At 35.8% G+C, this 19,879-nt stretch overlaps 1 protein-coding gene and 1 pseudogene across 12 annotated transcripts in view; both read left to right on the top strand.

Moving 5' to 3' along the window:
- Positions 1-19,879, top strand: part of ARHGEF11 (Rho guanine nucleotide exchange factor 11) — a 166,148-nt gene that overhangs the window by 24,313 nt on the left and 121,956 nt on the right. The window lies entirely within an intron of this gene.
- Positions 12,354-12,472, top strand: LOC130457840 (5S ribosomal RNA; annotated as a pseudogene).

Here is a 19,879-nt window from a genome sequence, read left to right on the forward strand (position 1 = left end):
TCAGAATAGAGCCTTGAATTTCTGACTCTTTTTTGCGCATTAGGAATTTTCTACTTGAGTCCAAATGATATTTTGATATAGTTGGAAAAAGTTGATATAGTTGGAAAAATATGCTCCATATTAGGGAGCAGTTTAATCTGTTTTTCAGTAGTCAGATAACTATGTCATGCATGTAGGTCTAGTGTTTAATATGATGTTTTGTTATGATTCCTTCTTTGATTTAAAAGTCATCCTCACTTCTGTTTAGGAGTGATGAGACAGAACTATATCAGGCTTAATTTGTCTACCTGTAAGAAGCTACTTTTTTATAACAATTCTTGACATTTTTGAGTTGGTAAGATATTTGAAATAGAAAATAGTTTTCCATATGGTTATCAAGTGCACTGTAGTATTCTCCCAATGCATGAATTTATTTTATATATTTGCAGGACAGTGATTAAGCCATCTATATGGAACTGAGTCATTAGAAAAATTATTAGAGGTGGTATTGGTTGTGGTGTTTTCTTGTAGTGTGTTTAAAAAATAGTTATTGAAGCAATAATGAGTTGCTTTCTTTTTAATTAATTTTAAAATGTTATTTATTGCTCATTTCAAATATATGTAGCAGTGTAAAACAAACTCCTGCATTAGTCAGGTCCACACCAAAAAAAAAAATGGTAAAGAACATACCCTTGATCTGCATTTTGAATCCATCACTTCTGTATCTGAAAGTGGATAGTATGGTTTCATCATGAGTTCTTTGAAGTCATGATTGATTATTGTGTTGATCAGGTCACTAAGTCTATTAAAGTTGATTGCCCTTACAGGTTTTTTTTGTTTTTTATTTTTAATTCCTTCTTTCTGTCTTAGCAACAATTCTATGACAGAAGAGCAAGGGCTAGGCAAATAGGGTTAAGTGACTTTCCCAGGGTCATCCAGCTAGGCTGTTTCTGAGGTCACATTTAAATACAGATCCTCCTGACTCATGCCTGGTGCTCTATCCACTGAGCCATCCAGCTACCCCAACAAGTTGTTGTTATTTTAAAACTATTCTTGTTCTGCTTACTTTACAGAAGATTTTCCAGGTTTTTCTGAAACCATCTCCTTCCTTCATCATTTCTTATAGCACAATAGCAATCCATCACATTAATATACCATAGTTTTTTAACCATTCCCCAATTGATGGTCACCCTTTCAGTTTCCAGTTCTTTGCTACCACAAAAAAAAATGATGCTATATATTTTTTACAGATGGGTCCTTTTCTTTTTTCTTTGGGGTATAGAACTAATAGTGGTATCTCTGGGTTAAGTTTTTAATATGGGGCATAGTTTTAAATTGCTTTCCACTAACAGTGCATCAAAGAAACTTTTCCCATAGTCCAGCCAACATTTGCCATTTGCCATTTTTTTTCAACTTAGCCAATCTAATGGGTGTGAGGTGGCACCTCAGAGTTGTTATAATTTGCATTTCTCCAATTATTAGTGCTTTTAGAGCATTTAAAAATATGATTATTGATAACTTATATTTCTTCATTTGAAAACTGCCTATTTTTATATTTTCATCATCTTAACAATTGAGGAATGGCTTATTCTTATACATTTACCCTAATTCCCTATGTATCTTAGAAATGAGATCTTTATCAGAGAAACCAGATATAAATATCCCCCCCCCCCCCAGTTTCCTGCTTCTCTTCTAAAATTAGCTGCATTTGTTTTGTTTGTGCAAAAACTTATAAATTTTATGTAATCAAAAATTCCCATTTTAACTCTTGAGAATCTTTTTGTCTTTTGTTTGGTCATAAACTTTGATACCTAAAAACTGAGAAAGAAAACTATAGACCAATTTCTCTAATGAATACTGATATAAAATTTAAAGAAATATCAAGGAGATTACAACAATTTATCAGAAAGATTATGCTCTATAATCAGTCTGAATCTGTTAAGGAATGCAAGGCTAGTTCAATATTAGGAAAACCATAAGCATAATTGACCATATTAGTAACAAAAACAAAATTTATATGATTATTTCAATAGATGCAGAGAATAATTTTGACAAAATATAATACTTGTTCCTAGTGAAAACACTAGAAAGGATAGGAGTAAATGGAGCTTTCTTTAAAGCCAAGGACCCAAAAAGGTCCATGACCTAAAAAAGGTTAGGAACCTTTGTTCTATAATTTAGTTTTGATTGATACTGAATTTTTCATTAGTGTGTGTTGCATTAACTTCTTGTATCTCCCTTTTGGTTTCCCCTTTCAATTGTTGATAAAAGCTATCAGGAGTTTCTGTTGTACTTTTTATTTCCAAGTTCTGTTTCACCACAATTTGATTCCTTTTAATTGGGTTAATAATTAAGATTTTGTATTGTATTTATCTGCTATAAATAATGTTTTAATCTTTAATCTTTCTACTAGTCTGCAGTGATTTTCTCCAGGTTCTTCTCTACCTTAGTCATATGTGATTGTCTATAGGAATATTCTTAGGTAACTCTGTTCCTTCTTTGGCCCTTAATCATGACAACTACCATTGCATATATCATTTTATGCTGTTGAGTGAAATATTGTGGAAGGATGCATTTGTTCATGATGGCTATAAAAATTATTTTTGTTTCATTGGTTGTATTAAAAATTCAGTCTAAAAAAAAGTAGTTTTTGAAATTCAATTCCAAGTATGCCCATTTCTTCAAAATCATTTGAGGCATTGGCATTATTTTTGGCATCTGTTTCATTATTAGGTAGTACTTCTGGAATTCATGATATATAGATCTTTAATGCCTGATTCTTCAGTTTTTCCCTCTTCAGATTTAAATAACTTCAGTTTTCACTTATATTTAATTTAATCTGTGTTTAGGAATTTCTTATGACAGCCCTCTGTTGATCTGTAGTACCTTGTGTTGGATTTGACAAAAAGTATTGTGAAAGTTCTTACCTATACCTGTTAATGTTTGTTTCTAGTTTTATTATGCTGTATTTCTGGTACATGATAAATGCACCCATAAGTTCATATGCACTCTTGTTTTGCCTGCTTTCCTGTCCAGCATCAGTTGCATTGAATGAAGCATTTTTTGTGGGTAGGATATTGATCTTTCTGATTTTTCTAACTTATCTTGCTTTCTTTTGGTAACAAAACACAAAGATATGTTATTGCCTCTACTGTTTTCTATGTCAAGCTGATCACAACTCTGAACTTCCCTGTCTAAATTCTTAAAATCATAAGAGCAGTTATGGCTTATTGGCAGGATACTTTCTTCCGTTATCAGTGATCCTGCTGAAGCCTAGTTGACCAGCATTTCAAGTTTCCTGCCAGGCCTTAACAGCTACTCTAGCTGTCTTAGCACACAAAATTGCTGCTAAATTTACCCTGGCCTGTTTTTCCATACTTGACCATTTCTTCTTCCATGACCTAGTATTCTAGTTTGGGCCTTGATGGGGCTCAGACATTCATTTATTCAGAGGATGTTTCCTAATTACTTTTTCCTGTCTGGAAGCCTTTAGTTCTCTGCCATTGTTAGTTTCCCAAGCTCAATATGGTGAATTTTGAGAAGGTTACTTTAAAGTTTTGTAGTTAGGAGTGTATACCAAGTTTTTCTCTTGGTTTTACTGGATTTTGGAACATGTAGAATATTTAGCTTTTTTTTCAGAGACAAAGAACTGTATTTAGGGAGATTTCATTAGTGGATTTCCCATTTGATGGCATGGCTTCCATGCTTGCCCTTTTCTACAAGCATCGATGGTTCAGATAGCCCATCCCTTCATTGTTTTGCTTGCCCTAGGTTGGCCTCATTCATCTTCCAGATTGAGGACCCTTTGGAGGCTTTCTTCCAAGTGACTGCTGCTTCAGAGAAAGGATACTCTTGTTCTGGGGAGAGAAGGCTGAAGTGAGTCGAGTAAATAGCTTTGTGAATGGGACCTTGTAAGAGGCTGAAACAGTAGGACCTCTAAGCTCTAGGGATAGGACAAAAGAAACTACAAGGGTACCAGCCTCTTCATGGGATCAGAGTTTAGGAAAATATATGCAGTTCCTAATGTAGGATGATGATGCATCTTACTCATTTCAATTGGGCATGGTCTTTGAGGTGATTTTCTAGTATTTGGGATGAGTTGCTCTGTGCTATCCACATCGTTACCACCCAATCTCCTTAATGATCATAGACATAATAAGCCTTTATTGCTATATTTGAAGCTTTTACTAGCTTTTATGAAGTTTGGACCCATAAATTTGGTGTCAGCACTGTCAGGAGTGCTTACCATTGAATTAACAGAACTCTGAAAATGCCTGGATCATTTAGATTTGGGGGCTGGAATTTAACTTTTCTAATTTTACAACATAGGGAAGGGGGAATAATCCTATTATTTTGGATCTGGAAGGATAACAGTGAGAGATATTACCTTCCTAGAGTTCACATTGAGAAGGTTGATGCTGATTTTCATAATTATATAATCTGTTATCTAAATCATGGTTTGTTGTGAGCAAAACAAGATTTTTTTAAATAAAAATTTTTTTATTTTATTGCCTGACTTTAATACCTAGTTAACATGTGCCCCAGCTGATATGTGACATGTGCAGAAATGCAGACTAATTCTAATAGCATTTATTTATTTTTTAAATTTTTAAATAATATTTTATTTGATCATTTCCAAGCATTATTCATTAGAGACAAAGATCAGTTTCTACCCCCCCCCCCCATAGCTGACGTGTGATTCCACTGGGTATCACATGTGTTCTTGATTCAAACCCATTGCCATGTTATTAGTATTTGCATTAGAGTGTTCATTTAGAGTCTCTCCTCAGACATGTCCCCTCAACCGCTGTAGTCAAGCAGTTAGCATTTATTTTATATTTCTTTTTTTTTTAACCCTTTTTAAAAAAACCCTTACCTTCTGTCTTGGAATTAATACTGTGTATTGTTAAGGGCTAGGCAGTGGGGGTCAAGTGACTTGCCCAGGGTCACACAGCTAGGAAGTGTCTAAGGCCAGATTTTCTCTGGGCCTGACTCTCAATCCACTGAACCACCCAGCTGCCTCCTATTTTATATTTCAAGGATTTGTGATTTTTGTCTGTGGGACTACTTCCTCTATCAGTATAGATCTTGTATAACTCCTCTCCCATTTACTAAGTGACTTATTAGGTCCATATGGTTTTAGATAATTGCTGTACCTTAAACAGTTCATCTTCTGAGTGAATTACAATGTATTCCAAAGCTAATTATGCACAATAGTAAAAAATTCAGTATCAATCAAAACTAAATTATAGAACAAGGGTTCCTAACCTTTTTTATGTCATGAACCTTTTTGAGTCCTTGGCTTTAATGAAAGCTCCATTTATTCAGTTAGGTGAGGAGGGGGAAAAGGTGGGCCCTTACTGAAAAATGAATTAAATTTTAATTTTAAAAAAGAAAGGTTAAAACAAAACCCTTACGTGCAATGGAGGTGGTGGTGATGTGGTGATGGTGGTGGTGTTAGTTAAGTAGTAGTAATAGTAGGGCATTAAAGTTTGCAAAGCACTTTACATACATCATCTCTTTTGACAATGGAGACTGAAATAAGAGTATAGAGAGGATAATAAGGCCTTGGGGACAAAAACATTTAGATTAGAGAAGAAAAAGGAGTCTGGAAGGAGAAAACAAAAGTGGGAACAAATTGATAGCAACCTTCCAGTGTGTAGCCTAAAGAACCCAACTAAGGTAGGTTGTTGTGGACTGTACATATTAACAGTCCCAGAAATGGAGGGAGAGTGCCAAAGCTTTTTTTTCCAGAGAATGAAGACCAAAAGCCAAGGCCTTAAACATAGCCAACTTTCAATTACCTACTCCTTAAAGAATGAAAAAAGAAGCTTAGGTAATCCAATCATCTTTGTATATAAACTTCTGATGAGAGCTTTATTTTTTTTAACTCATTCTGAACAGGGAGCCTGCCCTATCCTGCAGGCCTTGTGCCCAAGGAACAAAATCCAGAAGCTGACTGACCCAGAGCTTCAAGAGCATCTGTGTTCTTCCCTGAAGTTGACTTCAAATAGCATCCAGCTAAGGGTCTCTTGGATCTCTCACATCTCTCAAGAATCCTTTGACACCTTAAATCATAGGATTGGTTCTCTTGTTTTCAACTGTTCCTTTAGCGTCTCTGGACCAGTAGATCCCAAAACACTAGTAGAGACTGGTATGAAGGAGTTGGGACAGGGGAAGAACTGGACCAGGCCTGGTAGTTTCTGAGTCAGTGGCCAGAGGGTTTTATTCAAGTCAACCTCTGTAACTAAGTGTTAACTGTAGCAACTCTGGGCCTAGGGAAAAAAACACCCCAGACTTTTTAATTTTTAGACTTTATCATATAGCCTAAGCCTAGTACCCACCCTGCAGCCACACCCTTGGCAGAAACCCTATGTTTTGAGAATCATGGGCTAGGCTGGGCATAATGGGAACAAAGAACATCATATCATGGTGTAGTCATGAAAAGAGCACACTTTCAAGTCAGAAGATCTAGGTTTAGACCTGAAGAGTGTTACTTACTAAGATTGTGACCTTGGGCAAATAATTTTCTCTTTGGACCTTAGTTTCATATTCTCTAAAATAAGACTAACATTTTAGATAATCTCTAAATTCCTTTCTGACTTTAAATCTTTAATTTTAAATCCACCTAAGCTAGGCCAGCTCAAAGTCATCAATAGAGATTTTTTCTTTTGCTTCTCTTCCTTGGTCAGATTAAAAACTCCTTTTGTTAGATATGAGTCAAACAGGTTTTTCGTTGGTTTTTTTTTAACCCTTTTTTTCTATCAGTTGCAGTATCAGTTGCAGGCATTCTTGAGTTGGTGATATATGTGAAGTAGAGAATAGTTTTCCTCATGGAAATCAAACGCACTGTAGTATTCTCACTGTACCTGTATCTATTTTATATATTTGCAGGACAGTGATTAAGCCATATATGTGGAACTGAGTCATTGTAGTAATTATTAAAGGGTGGAATAGGTTGTAGTACTTTCTTGTGGCTTGTTTAAAAATAGTTATTGAATTGATAATGAGTTGCTTTCTTTTTACTTTTAAAATGTTATTTATTGCTCATTTCAATTATGTATAGTCAAGCAAAACAAATTTCCACAGCCATGTATGTCCAAAAAAAGGAGGTAAAGAACATATGCCTTGATCTGCATTCCGAGTCCATTATTTCTGTATCTGAAAGTGGATAATATGGTTTCATCATGAATCCTTTGGAGTTGTGATTGATCATTGGGTTGATCAGTCACTAAGTTTATCAAAGTTGATTGTCCTTACAAGTTGTTGTTTTTTAAACCTTTACTTTCCATCTTCAGTAACTGCTCTAACACAGGAGGGCAAGGGCAGGCAAACGGGGTTAAATGACTTGTCCAGGGTTATCCAGCTAGGATGTTCCTGAAGTCACATTTGAACACTTTGAACTCATCTTTCTTCCTCCTGACTCCATGCCTGGTGCTCTATTCATTTAGTTGCCCCCAAACAGGGACTCCTTTACAAAAAATGAGTTTTAAAATTTTGAACCCAGTTTCCCTTTCCTTTCATCTGAACATGGAGCTAGATCAACCCAGTTCCTTTTAGTTGGCCCTTTATTCTCCTTTCTTTACTGTTTTCTTATCCTAGTAGATCCAATCTTCAGTTTCATCAAAGTTGCTTTTCTGATACTCCATTCTTTAGTCTACTCAACTCATCAGTCATTATGTGTTAAGCACATTTTACTGTGGGTAAGTGGGGGCTTGTGGAGAGAACATGGGAAACATAAAGTATAAAAGGAATCAATCCTTTTGATTTTTGCATTTCCAACTAGGAGGTCTTTGACATGCAGGGAAAGAACTTAATTTTGCCTAATGATGAATGCAAAGCAAATGGAATGTAAACATGATAAAGGTACATACAATAAAAGGCAGATAAGAGGAAAAGGATTGATTCCTGGTGAGTTGATTATTTAAATTCATTTTTAAAGGAAGGAAGGGATGGGACAAAAATTAGAGGAAAGAGAAGTTACTGATAAGAAGTTCCAAGAATGAGCAAATCTGAAGGAATTAGGACTGGGGTTTACTTAGCCATAATGAAGAGTAACAAGAAAAAAAGATTGGTAAAAGTCCAAAGTCAATTTTTTGAGGTTTCATTCCTATCCCTTGTCTGCTAGTGCCTTGTGAATCAAGGGCTCCTTGGCATTACAGGAGTATAGCTTTAGAGCTAAAAGAGCCTTAGAAGTCATCTAGTTCAACCTCCTTATTTTACAAATTATGAAACTGAGGCCCAGACAAGTACGTTTTTTTCCCAAGATCACACAGGTATCTTAAGTTTTCATCTTTGTCCAGAATAAGACTGCAGGCTCCCTTCTTCCAATGATCAGAAATCTGGTTCAGTAATGATTGTTTTGAATTCTTGAGTTAGAGCTCAGTGTCACTAGGAGGAAGTACTACTGAATAAATAAAATAAAAGGCAAGTTCTAGTAGTTTTGGGAGTGTGGAGGTAAGGTAAACATTATTACCTCTTTAGTGCCATCTTTATTAATAAAAACATCAGTTTCTGAGGTTGAATCATTTGATAGTGCAACTTCGACATTGAGAACTGTCTTTTATAGGTCTTCAGTAGCTGTGGCTGGGGAAGTAGCTGGAAGTAGGAACAGTTTACCTCTACTCTTGCATGAAGAGTTCTGGGCTGTCTCCAGTAGAGTGAGAGGGGAAGTAGTGGTTGAGGTGTCTCTGGTTTGAACTACCTGGAACAGGCCATCTCCTGTCCTTCCCTCAAGGTGTCTGGCTAGTTTATCCTCTGTTCAAATTTGATGTAGCAGGATTCTCTTTAAGTGTCTCGGTACCCTATAGCTCCTTCTACTGTTCTGCTAATCCCAGTTCTTTTTTTTTCTTTATTTAACATTTTTAAAAATTATCACCTTATGTTTTCATATTACATTGCCAAATATGTTTCTCCTTCCCTTCCCAACAGCCCCTTGTAATAGAGGTTAAAAAAGAAAAAAATTTAAAACTGTTCAGCAAAACCAACATAATATCTCTGAAGTAAAAAGGATAGAGGTACATTTTCCCAAATATTTCTGAGACCAACCTTGGTTATCATAATTACAGAGTGACTAAACTATTTCTTTAAAAAATTTTTTTTCTTGCTCTTTTACTTTTAGTTGCCTAAATTTCCCCTTGTATTCTTTCACTTATAAAAAGCCATCCCATATAATAATATATTTAGTTATTTTTAAAACTCTTACCTTCCATCTTAGAAACAATACTGTGTATTAGTTCAAAGGCAGAAGAGTGGTAGGGGCTATGCATTAGGGGTTAAGTGACTTGACCAGGATTCCACAGCTAGGAAATATCTGAGGTCATATTTGAACCTAGGACCTCCCATCTCTAGGCCTGGCTATCTACTAAAGCCACCTAGCTACTCCCCAAACTATATTTTAAAGAAGAGAAAAATAATCAGCAAAACTGATCAATACAGTTAGTTCTGGTCCTGTCGTTAGTTTGGTTTTTTTGTTTGTTTGTTTTAAACTTTTACCTTCCATCTTAGACTAAATACTGTGTATTGGTTCCAAGGCAGAATAGTAAGGATTAGGCAATGGTTCCACATTTGCCCAGGGTCACACAGTTAAGCAGTGTCCAAGATCAAATTCAAACCCTAGACCACCCATCTGTAGGCTGGCTCTCAATCCACTGAGCTACCTAACTGCCTACCATTATTTTGTTTTTTAAAAAATCTTGAGGGGTTCTCCCAGTAAAGATTAATTTGCTTGACATTCAAGAACTTCTACAATCTGACACCACTCTACCTTTCTAGTTTACCTTTAGTCTATTTTTTCCTCCCTGGTTCTCTCCATTCTTTCCCTTGAGCCAAACTGCCCTATTTTCTGTACCATCCTACCTTTTCTTGCCTTTGCTCATCCTATTTCCTATTCTAAGAATGCTCACCTCTATTCCCCTCCTTGAATTCCCATTTCTCTTTTGTGATAATCAGATCTAGAGCTGGAAGGGATCTTAGCAATAATCTGATCCAACTGCCTCATTTTGCAAATGAGAAAACAGGATCAGAGAGGTTGAGACTTGTCTGAGATCATGGGGTGGGGTGGGGTGGGTGGATGGGGGGGTGGTCCAGAGACAGAATTTGAATCTAAGCACTCTGATTACACATTCTCCTTCCCCAGTCTTGCCACTTTTTTTTTTTAACCCATATCTTCTATCTTAGAATTGATACAATTATTAGCTCCCAGGCAAAAGCATGGTAAGGGCTAGGATTAAGTGTCTTACCCCAGGTGACACAGCTAGAAAGTGTCTGAGGTCAGAGTTGAACCTGGGTTTTCTGGACTCCAGGCCTGGCTCTATCCATTGAGCCATCTAGTTGCCCTGGACCACTTCTTTTAAGAAGCCTTCCGTGATCTCTTATTCGGTGTATTATAGTTGTTTATTACATTCTCCTATTACATTCATGAAGGCACTGGGATTGTCTTATCTAAACTTTATATCTGACCTGTGCATAATACTTTCAACATAGAGGGCTTTCAATGAAAGTTTGTAAAATTGAATTGAAAAATGCTTAGGTCACTCTCGAGCGCATGGTTAAATCTCTGGTTTATTTCATTTCCTGTCCTGGTGATTGAAATGCTTACTGAGTTTCATTCCTATGCTTTTGAATTGTGCACACACCCTGACATCACAATTGGAAGAGCCAAGATAGAAACCTGGCAGAGGATGGGAATCCACTTAATATAATAATCATCATAATGCCTAGCATCTGTATCATATTTTTATTTTTCCAAAGCACTTTCTATCTATTATCTTGCTTTATCCTCACAAATATCCTTGTGAGGAGTTGATGGGTGAGGACAGAAGCCAAAGGGCGTGTATCCTCAATGGACTTGGTTTCCTCTTCCTAATTTTTTCTCTCTGTTCCTCCCACTTACTCCCTTAGGACACTTCATTCTCACAGATGCTCCCAGTTTTGGAATTGCCCCTCTTTAGGGGCTTTAGGTCCTTTCTGTCTTTCAATCCGAGGCTGGGATACCTTCCCCTCCCTTGGTAGTAATTAGTAGGGGAGCCCACTTATCTTCATGGCTGACCAGCCTGTCATCATCAATCACATGAAGAGCCTTTTATATGAAAGATGCAAGATTAGAAAATAAATTGGCTCATGCAGGGGAACTGCAGGCTCAGAGGATGATAGCCAGCATTTTGAGGGAATGGGAAGAGAGCACTATTTAATGGTTTCTGGCTTGGAGTCAGGGCTTCCTTTTTCTGCAATACCAGTCTGAGTTCCCTGCATCATTATAATTAATCAAACAATAAGCATTTAAAAGAAGATATATTTACGGGGGTAAATGGGACGGCTAGGTGGCTTAGAAGATAGAGCACCAGGCCTGGACATTTCCCAGCTGTATGACCCTATACATGTCACTTAATCCCATTTGCCTAGCCCAGTGATGGGCAACCTTTTGAGCTTGGTGTGTCAAAATTTGCCAAAAAAACGAGCATAACTCGGGTGGTGTGTCACTTTGAGAAAAAAGCCATAATTTCATGATATTTATAGTTTAAATAACAAAAATGTATACTTGTAATATATAACTATTTAATAAACTAAAAACTAATTATTTAACTTACCTGCTTAGTGACTTCTTTATTCATCTGTCAGTCAGTTGTTGGTCTTGAAATTATTTAACTTGTATGGGGTGCTGTGAACTAAGATACGTGAGGGGGAGGGGGAATTCTTTAACCTGCCTATTAGTGACTTTTTTGTTGTCGAATTTCATTGGCTAAATCTTCAATTGAAGGTTGGTATTTTGTACACTTCAAAGCCAAGCCAGCGCTACTAACTTCATCTGTCAATCTGTTTCTTTTGTTGGTTTTGATAATTATTTAACGCTGAGAATAAGGTCTCACAAAAAGTATGTAGAGGAAAAATTGTGAGTAAAGCCATTGCTATATTTTTCAGGGTGCTAAAATTGTGTGGTAATTGGTTCTAGGCACTCTTCTGTTTGTGGACTGGAGCCCCGCCCAGGCTTCCTCAGGCCTGGCCCCCTCCCACCCCAGCCGGCTGGCCTGGGGGCTGCCAGGACTTGGCCTAGGCCAGGGCTGTGGGCATGGGGCTTCCCTGGTGCACTGAGCCCCCATGTGGCCTCATGTCATTTAAAATGGCTACACATGTCATAGGTTTGCCATCACGGGCAAAGGTAAGAGCTAGCTCTTACCTTTCTTAGAATTGTTATTAGGACAGAAAGTAAGGGTTTTTTCTTTTTATTTTTTTAACCCAACAATAACAGGCATTTATGAAGTGTTTGCTTTATGCCAAATATTGTGCTAATTGCTAGATTTAAAAAGAAAAAGCTGTCCTTGTTTCTAAGGAGCTTATATTTTAATGGGGGAGATAATCTGCGTATAAATACACAGTCCAATAGCCATATCACCTTGAATGCAGCTGATCTCATCTGATCTTGGAAGCTAAGCAAAGTTGAGCCTGGTTAGGACTTAGATGGGAGATTGCCTGGGAATACCAGGTGCTGTAGGCTTAAGGGGGAAAAGCATGATGTAGAATATACAGAAAATTACCTCTGAGAGGAAGGTCATGGTATCTGGAAAAGTAAGGAAGGGCTTCCTGCAGAAAATTGTCAAATTGAATCTTGGCTTTTTATGTCTCTTCCAACTGTAACCTCCTCCCTCAAGGCACAAACCAAGACTTATTCTTCTTTGTCTCATATGGTACTGAGTACAGTGCCCTATACAGGGTAGGTACTCAGATATTTGTCAGTTGGATACAGTAGTTAGACCAGAGGGAAAATTAGGGAAGGTTCCATCAGAAGAGGTGCATTTGGTACAGAGAAAATACATATTTAGATCAGGACAGTGGCAGAATCTCAGATTTAGCAATGGACAGACCACATTGGGGAATGGTGAACATTGCCTGCTTAACGCAGAGAACCTGTGTTGGGGGTGAGTAAGATGGTGAATGGCAGCATGGCACAGTGAAAAGAATATTACATGTGGAGGGAGAAGACTTAAGTTTAATCCTGGGTCTGCTAGTCGGTGTTTCTGGAACTTTAGGAATCCACTTACCCTCACTGGGCCTTAGCTTGTAAAACGTATTTGTAAAATGAAGGAATCAGTTTAGATATACTCTTAAGGGCCCTTCTGACTTCAAATTATATTGGAGGTAAAGTGTGAGGAAGCTTTGGAGAAGTATTGAGTGATTGGATGTGATGGTGAGTATTAGAAGAGCACTCCAGGTTTTGGCAAGAGGATATCTTCTATCTTGGATAGAAACAGCCTGACAAGTAGGAGAAAGAATCATTGGATCTTTGATGTTACTACTGTAATTGTTTTGAGGTGCCAAGAACTGTACTCGTATAAGATGGCAAATTTTAATTGATTAATGTTTTGAGTGCTCTATCAACCAGCTTTTTTCTGTCACTCTTCCTCTCCTGGGGCCTCCCTATTCTGTGAGACACAGAAATATTGAGGTTGGGCAAATTAATAACCCTAGAACAGCTTCTGTGTGTTCAAGTGAACAGAAGTCAACAGATGTGGCAGGCTTATTTTAAGAAGTTGTTATAGCCACCCCAATTTTCAACCACCACTCTGATCAGTCAGCAGCCATGAATATTAAGATTATGAATTGATGATAGCTTAGATGATGGATGGCATTTTTTAACAGTATTTTTTTTATTAAGGAATATATAATTTTTTAGACACAATACATTATTGCACACTTAATAGGCTGTTGAGATATTTGATTTATTGTGGTGATCTGACCCTGAACCCACAATATCTCCAAGACATGCCTGTACAAAGAACAGAAAAAAAGAGGATAATATGTTAATCATCTCTGTTATGTATAGCTTGGTTTTAAAAAAATATGTAATAAATTCACCATAGTTTCAAAATTGTCCTGCTTGTCTGTGTCTTCCTCTACATTTTATTCTTTTTTATGCATTTATGCAATCTTGGGACACTTTTTTTCTTTAGAGGAAGGTAAGGAATCATCACTGGGACCCCTCTCTACCAATTTTCATTTTAATTTAATATTCTTCCTTGTCATATATACACGTTGTCAAGCACATTGACTTTGTCCAAAAAAGTATTCATTCTGCATAGTTTTGTCATTTACCCCTCTGTCAAGAGGGACATGCTTTAGGGACAGCTAGTAGCACTGAGCACCAGGGCTGGAGTAAGGAGGGCCTAGATTCAAATGTGGTCTCAGTCTCTTCCTAGCTGGTGACCCCAGGCAAGTCGCTTAACCCTAACTGCCTACGCCCTACTGCTCTTCTATTTTGGAATTGATTAGTATTAATTCTAAGATAGAAGATATTTTTTAAAAGGTTTGGGGAAACAAAGAGGACATACTACATCATTCTTTCTCTGGAGTTATGGTCAGTCATCCCATTTTAGATCCTTAAGTCTTTCAAAGCTTAAGTTTTCCCAAATTTTTCTTTACAAAACTGTAATCATTGTATAAATGGTTTCCCGTGTTCTGCTCATTTTCCTCTGTCAGTTTGTACAAGTCTTTTGAGGAGTCTCTGAATACATTCCTTTCACATTTCTTATAATATTCTGTTACATTTGAGTATCATAATTTGGTCAGCCATTCCCAATTGATGGGCACTCAATTCTTTGCTATTAAAAAAAAGTGCTGCTTTGGATATTTTTGTAGTGTTCTTAACTTTTTTTGAGGAGTTATAGGCTTACTGATGCTGTTTCTTAGCTAAAGTTTACCAATTATTTTAACTTAGTTACTTTTGGGAAAGAATTCTAAATTGCTTTCCAGAATGGTTGGCCCAATCAATTAACAGCTTAACCAATGGTATGTTAGTAGTATAAATATTTGGTATAAGTAAACAAGGAGAAAGGAGTGTAGAGAAGAAAAGTGTGATAAAACAGAATGGGGGAGGGAATAAGCAATTACTATGGTAACTATGAATGTTAATGATAAGAACTCATGATAAAATGGAAGAATGGATTAGAAAGCAAACCCAACATAACAAACATTTTGAAACAAAGGCTCACCCAGAATTAAAATAAAGGGTTAGAGTAAAATCTGTTATGCCTCAGCTGAACACAGAAAAACAAGGAAGGATAGTGAACTATGATTTCAGACATGGCAATATAAAAAATAGCCTTTATTAAGAGAGATAAAGAGGGGAACTCCATTTTGCTGAAAAATTGCATAGACAAGATTTATTTCAATGACATATATATGTGTGTATATATATGTATATATATCCAATGGCATAGATTGTAAATACTTAATGGAAAAAGTAAAAAATTATAGGAAGAGATATTATGCAAAATCTCATTTGACCTCTATGGTAAAGGGTAGATATTTCATTAAAGATAAATAAAACAGTGAGGCTACATTCTAAAATTTGGGAGATGTAGCCAAAACACTTTTTAGGGCAAAATTCATTCTGAACAGTTTTTTTTTAACAACAAAAGAGAAAACAGATTCATGAACTGAGAATGCAATAAAAATACTAGAAAACTAACAAAATTTAAAGTCTCAATTATGGTGCCAAAATAGATATCCTGAAGGTTAAGGAAGAAATTAATACAATTTTAAAACAACAAGCCACTTAATTGATATTAAAAACTAAGAATCAATTTTTAAGAAAAAACAAAGATAATCCATTAACTAGTGATTTAAAAGGAAGAGGAAAAACAATTATCAGTATCAAAAATGAAGAAGTAGAATTCACAACAAATGAATAAAATAAAGGATATTATTAGGAACTATTTTGCTCTACTATACACCAACCAAACTAATAAATGAAATATTTACAAAAATACAAAATATTCAAATTAGAAGAACTAGAAATAGAGGATTTAATGGAAGAAATTAAACCATAAATGAACTTTCAGAGGAAAGAACTCTAGAGAGAATGAGTACTAGATGGATTTGCAAGAATAATTAAATTCAATATTGCATAAATCATTTGCAAAAGTAGCAAAGGAAGGGATCCTACCCAAATTTTTATGATATGTAGTTTTAACATAAATCAAGAAGAATTAAAACAGAAAAAGAAAACTGTAGACTAATAACCCTAGTAAATATAGATGCAAAAATTTTAAATAAAATATTAGCAAAAAAGAACATCACAAGGATGCAAGGTTGGTTAAAAGTATAAGCAGACTTTTCAATATATTTAACCATGTTAATTAACAAAATAAAAATTATGTGATTGTAATAAGGCACAGAAAAAAAAACTTGACAAAATACACCACCAATTTCCATGAAAAACATTGTGAAAATAGAAATAAATTTACCTTTCCTTTAAATGGAGAAAAAGCATATATCTAAAAACAAGAGCATCTTTTATTTGTAGTGGAGATAAACTAGAATCCTTTCCAAATAAATTTCCGGAATGAAACAAGAATGTTCATTGTTAACACTTCTATTTGATATAAGACTAGAAATGCTCTCTATAAAAGTAAGGCAAAAAAAGAAATTGAGGCAAATTTGCCTTAGGTAAAGAAGAAATAAGATTATCACAGATTTATAGATAACATGATATTGTACTTAAAGAATCCTAAAGAAACAACTAAAAATTAGTTAAAACAATGTTATAAAGCTTACAGAATATAAGATAAATCCTCAAAAATCATTAGTATTTCTTGTGTGTGATTTTCACAGCAAAGGCAATTTCTCTTTCCCCTTCTTTAATATTTAAAAAAATATTTATTTTTAATGTTCTTTTCTTTTTGAATTTTGAGTTCCAGATTCTCTTTTTCCCTTAGTCTCTGAGAAGGAAAGCAATATATTAATTATACATGTGAAATCATGAAAAACATATTTCCATGTTAATCATTGTCACCCAAAAAATCCACCAAAATAAAGCAAGAAATTATACTTTAGTTTGTACTCAGTGATAATCAAATCTCTGGATGTGGATAGCATTTTTTTCATTATGACTTTTTTGGAAATGTCTTAGGTAACTGTATTGATCAGAATAGCCAAGTCTTTCACACTTGATCATCATTACAACATTACTGTTATGTATACAATGATCTTTCAGTTCTTACTTCACTTTAAAACTTTAAAAGTTTATATAGGTCTTGTCATGTTGTGTGTGTGTTTTTTTTTTCCTGAACTCTTCTCCCCCATTACTTCTTATAGCACATTAGTACTTCTTCAAAATCATGTCACAATTTGTTCGGCCATGAATTGTTCTCCTCAGTTTCCAATTCTTTGCCACCAGCATTTCTATATAGTATTAACAGAATCTTATAAGAAATTGTCCTAAGTTATTTAAAAATATTGATTGCTCTTGGGTAGAATAAGCCAATATAATGAAAGTCACAATTTTATCTAGTTTTATTCAATGTCATACCAGTAAAACTCCCATAGGATTAAAGAACTGGAAAAAATAATAACGATTTCATGTGGAGGAAGAAAAGGTCAAATATCTTAAGGAGAAATAATAAAAAGAAATGGGAATGAAGGAGGCTTAGCAGTACTCTACACTTAACAAAGCACCGATTAAAACAGTTTGTATTGGTTAAGAAACATATTGATCTGATCAGTGGGACAGGTTAGGTATACAACATACTGTGATGAATGTATCTAATATCCTAGTATTTAATAAATACAAAGGCCCCAGCTACATAGGACTCACTGTTTTGACAAAAAGAACGATTGGGAAAATTGTGATTGAAGGACTGAAGAAATTAGATTTAGACCAACATATGCAAAAAGGTCACATCTTAAACAAATTAGGGAAATGTTGGGAAAATTACACATCAAATTAATGAATAGAATAAATGTTTAAGCAAGAAACAGGGATATCTCCCCCTCCTACTCTAATAAATTCCACAGGCTCCCTTTCACTTCCAGGATGAAATATAAAATCCTTGTTGATGTTCAAAGCTCCCAAATCCTAGCCCTCCTCTCCCCCCTTACAATTGCAGTCTCATTACACTTTAAGCTTCCTTCTGAATGTACCCATTTCCCTCCTTCTCTTTGATGTTCCTTAAACAACAACAATAATAAAATTTATATTAACAATAATGAAAACTAACATTTATGTAGCACTTATTATGTGCCAGATGCTATGCTAAGTGCTTTACAGTTATCTCATTTGATCCTCACAGTGATCTTGGAAGGCAGGTACCTTCCACACAGATGAGGAGACAGGCAAATAGAAATTGGAAACAAGGCAAACAGAAGTTGAGTGACTTGCCCAGGGTCACAAAGCTATTAATTGTCTGAGGCTGCTTTTGAACTCAGACCTTCCTGATTCCAGGCTGATGCTCTGTCCCTTATACCACCTAGGAGCTCCTGGAACAAGGTATTTCATCTTTCTGTATTCTTACTCTTTGTTTTTTTTAGCTTTTACTTTCCATCTTAGAATCAATACTGTGTATTGGCTTCAAGGCAGAAGAATGGCAAGGGCTAGGCAATGAGGGTTAAATGACTTGCTCAGGGTCAAACTGCTAGGAAGTATTTGAGGTCAAGTTTGAATGCAGGACCTCATGTCTCAAGGCCTGACTGTCAGTCCATTGAGCCACCCCCTATGTATCCTTCTTAATTTCTGTCTTGTGACTTCCTTGGCCTCAAGTCCTAACTAAGATCCCACCTTTTGCAGGAAACCTTTCCCAATCTTTCTTAATTCAGTCTTCCCTCTGTAATATTTTGTGTTTATCTTATATATATATATTTTTTTTTCATATATATATATAGCTTGTGTGTTTATGTTGGTTTGCATGGTGTCTTCTCCCATTAGATGCTGACTTTCTCAAGGACAGGAACTGCCTTTTGCCTTTCTTTGTATTTCTAGTGCTTTACACATAGTAGGCACTTAAAATGTTTCTTGACTGAGATAAATAATCTTAATTATACAAAATTTAAAAAGATATTTTTCAAATCTAATAAAGCTAAAATTGATTATATATGGGCCAAGCACTGCTAAGTGCTTTACATCTCACTTGCCCCTCACAATGACCCAATGACTGTGGGAGATGGATGCTGTTATTAGCCCCTTTTTATAGATATGGAAATTGAGACCAATAGGTTAAGTAACTTGCCCAAGATCACACAGCTAGTTAGTATCTGAGGCTGAATTTGGGCTTAGTTTCTCCATGAGACCTAGCTCTCTACTGGGCTACCTAGCAGCTTCAGGAAGCAATTAACTGGGAAAACATCTTTGCTGTGAGTCTCAGATAAAAGATAGCATTTATGAGATATGTAAGAAATTGATTCAGATTTATAAATCAAAGAACCATGCCTCTAAAGATAAATATGAATAGGTAGTTTTAAACAAGGGGGAAAACAGGCTATTTATAGCCATTTGAAAAATTGTTCCAGATCAGTACTTATTAGAAATACATGTCAAAGCCGTTCTGAGATTCCACCTCCCATATCAGAGTGATAAAGATGCCTGAAAAGGGACATGGCAAATGCTCTAGGGCTTGTGAGGCAAGTGGTGCTCTGGGGCAGTGGCGGTGGGCTTCTGAATGGCTGTAACCATTCTGGAAAGCAACTTGGAATTATACCCCCAAAATGACTAAACAGTTATGTGCTTTTTTATCCAATGATATCACTGCTTGGCCTTTACCCAAAAAAGATGAAAGAAGAGGGAAAAAACTTTTTATATGCAAAACTTATAGCAACTTTGTGTGGTGGCAAAAAACTGGAGACTTGAAAGCTAGTATAAAAATTAAAATTAATATTCAATAATTTAAAATATTATATTTTATAAGATTTATTACTAATCGTTAGAAATAGAGGAATAAAAAGGTTAACAAAATAAAACCACATGCCCATGGCTAATCTACCTGTTCAAAAACCACCAGTCGCAAATAGGAAGCAAAGAGAGCAAGACCAGGAACCCCACCCAATATGTATGTCACCACATAATGACTGGAAGTCAGTGGGCTCCTGAGAAATGCAGTTTTTAGGGTAACAGATTTCCAATTACACAATAGCC

Source organism: Monodelphis domestica, chromosome 2 (assembly GCF_027887165.1).
Source record: "Monodelphis domestica isolate mMonDom1 chromosome 2, mMonDom1.pri, whole genome shotgun sequence".
NCBI classification, from domain to species: Eukaryota; Metazoa; Chordata; class Mammalia; order Didelphimorphia; family Didelphidae; genus Monodelphis; species Monodelphis domestica.